Raw genomic sequence first — 3,036 nt, 5'->3', positions numbered from 1 at the left:
CTATGGATTGGTCCCCTCATCAGCCCTTGCATTTTCTCCATTCAAACAGAAGATTTTAATCTAGTAAAACACGGTCAATTAGAATTCACTCACACCTCCCATTAGTTCTTCTAACCCTTGAATCTTTATCTCTGCATGTGCCCCCCTCCTTGGGTCTACTAAAGGCCCCTTCAGCGGACGGCAAGCTGGCGACCAGAGCAGGAAAGAAGGGCAAGAAGGAGGAGGAGGTGAAAGAGGAAGAAGAGGAGTATGTGGTGGAGAAGGTTTTGGACCGTAGAGTGGTGAAGGGAAGAGTAGAGTTTCTGCTGAAATGGAAGGGGTTCTCAGAGTAAGTATGAGTCTAGAATATTAATGCTTGGTGTTCTTGGTCCTGATATACTGTGTGTATATATATATATATATATATATATATATGTCATGATCATATAACTCAATGCATTTCCTTTATTTTCATGACTATTTACATTGTAGTTTATCACTCAAGGCATCAAAACCATGAATGAACACATGTGGAATTATGAATTTTACAACAGGGTGTCCGCGGGGTTTTAAAAAGTATTAAAAAGTGATAAATCAAAATTGTCAAATTTAAGGCAATTAAAAGTGTTAAATGTAGTCTCAGAGGTATTTTTTTTTTAAATTATGTGTTATTTTTTTCAGACTATCAGGTGTCCTATTCTGATTGAAATTCTATACTGCGTTCGCGTTAGTCCGTTTAAATATGGGCTTTGCCATGTCTGGGCACATAATCAAAGATCTTTCGTCTCCATCTATGTTTGATGCCGACGTCATATTCAGATGCCGTTCGACATCTCAGAACACTGCGCGCTCAACAGAAGTGGCTGGCTTACGTTTTATTTTAGACTTGCTTCAAGCCATATCTTCAACGACTGGACAACCATCGTCGTCTTTTAATGGGCAAATGCAAGTTTTCTGATAGCTGGGTGAACAACCCAGAGTTTAAGGACTGGCTCAGGCCTGTAGTAGGGAATAACAGGCAGGCTTATTGTTCGGTGTGTAAAAAAAACATCAATGTCAACTGGATGGGAGCTAACGCACTTTGGTCGCATATGCAATCTACTAAACATAAAAATGGAATGCGTGCTCGGAGAGAGCAGTTAATTATTCGACCAATCTCAGCTGTCTGTGAGGCTGCACCTCCACCACCACCGCCGCAAATTAGTGCCACTTTAGGCCTACTGGCCAACGCTACGGCTCCAGCAACGTCTGACCAACGGATGGCCTTGGGCGCCACACCAACATTGCGCGCGGAAGCTCTGTGGTGTCTGAACACTGCAGTTACACACCACTCATTTAACTCGGTCAGACACAGGCTCTTGGTAGGCGGTGTTTGACGACCGTTTGGGATTAGAATGAAGAGTTTGTTTGTAGTAATTCTTTGTAGCATAGCAGGGCACTGTGGGCGTTACAAGGCACAGCAGGACGTAGCTGGACACCGCAGAGCGTAGCAGGATGTAACATGGCATCGCAGGACATGTAGCGGGACCATGGACAGCTGCTACCCTGATTTTTGGCGCCTCCCTGATCCGAGGAAACATGCTGGGGGGAAAAGAACATAAGGACTCCAGGGAATGACTCCCCGGAGTCAGGTTAGTAACAAGCATTTCTGGGACATGGATGCACACAAATGGAAAGATAGAAAGATAGATGAGAGAGGAGCTCAGTGTGTCAAAGAAAGTCCCCCAGCAGTCTAAAACCATTACAGCATAACTAAGAGAGACAGGGTAAAGAGAGGAGCCTGGTTGGGCTAGAACTCTCCCTAACCGGATCCCATCCCTCTGTCTAGAGGAGATGGGAAGGGAGAGAGAGAGAGAGAGAGATCCATCCCTCTGTCTAGAGGAGGTGGATGAGAGAGAAAGAGAGATAGAGATATCCATCCCCCTGTCTAGAGGAGGTGGATGAGAGAGAGAGAAAGAAAGAGAGAGAGAGTGAGAGAGAGAGAGATCCATCCCTCTGTCTATCCTTCATCACTCTCCTTCTGGGTCAAATAGCCCCTACACAGCCTGGAGGTGTGTTTGGAGTCATTGTCCTGTTGAAAAATAAATGATGGTCCAACTAAACGCAAACCGGATGTGATGGAATGTCGCTGCAGGATGCTGTGGTAGCCATGCTGGTTCAGTATGCCTTCAATTTTGAACAAATCCCCAACAGTGTCACCAGCAAAGCACCCCCACACCATCACACCTCCTCCTCCATGCTTCACGGACATGTCTCTCTTCTTTGACACAGCGGTTGGAACCAAAGATCTCAAACTTGGACTCACCAGACCAAAGCACAGATTTCCACTGGTCTAATGTCCATTCCTTGTGTTTCTTGACCCAAACAAATCTCTTCCGCTAGTTGCGTCTCCGTAGCAGTGGTTTCCTAGCTACTATTTGACCATGAAGGCCTGATTCAGTCTTCTCTTAACAGTTGTTCTAGAGATATGCCTGCTGCTAGAACTCTGTGTGGTATTCATCTGGTCTCTAATCTGAGCTGCTGTTAACTTGTGATTTCTGAGGCTGGTGACTCAGATGAACTTATCCTCAGCAGCAGAGGTGACTCTTGGTCTTCCTTTCCTGGGGCGGTCCTCATGTGTGCCAGTTTCGTTGTAGCGCTTGATGGTTTTAGCGGCTGCACTTGGGGACACATTCAAATTTTCCGGACCGACAGACCTTCATTTCTTAAAGTAATGATGGCCACTCGTTTCTCTTTACTTAGCTGATTGGTTCTTGCCATAATATGAATTGTAACAGTTGTCCAATAGGGCTGTCGGCTGTGTATCAACCTGACTTCTGCACAACACAACTGATGGTCCCAACTCCATTAATAAGGCAAGAAAGTCCACTACTTAACTGAAAATGCCCACCTGTGAAGTGGAAAGCATTTCAGGTGACTGCCTCATGAAGGTCATTGAGAGAACACCAAGGGTTTGCAGCACTATCAAAAAAGCAAAGGGGGGAGTTTCCGGGGAGCGTCAAGCATGTAGGACGTGCCTGCCGGAGCTCCGCAGGAATGTGACTATTTGAACTTTTT

The 3,036-nt window shown here is 45.6% G+C and overlaps 1 pseudogene; it reads left to right on the top strand.

Annotated features, from left to right (window-relative positions):
* Positions 1 to 18: 18 nt before the first annotated feature.
* LOC117941567 overlaps positions 19 to 3,036 on the top strand; it is a 13,374-nt pseudogene continuing 10,356 nt past the window's right edge.

The sequence above is a fragment of the Etheostoma cragini genome, unplaced genomic scaffold, assembly GCF_013103735.1.
Source record: "Etheostoma cragini isolate CJK2018 unplaced genomic scaffold, CSU_Ecrag_1.0 ScbMSFa_98, whole genome shotgun sequence".
In the NCBI taxonomy this organism is placed as follows: domain Eukaryota; kingdom Metazoa; phylum Chordata; class Actinopteri; order Perciformes; family Percidae; genus Etheostoma; species Etheostoma cragini.
Note: the sequence above shows the minus strand (reverse complement) of the source record. Positions and strands in the feature narration are given on the sequence as shown.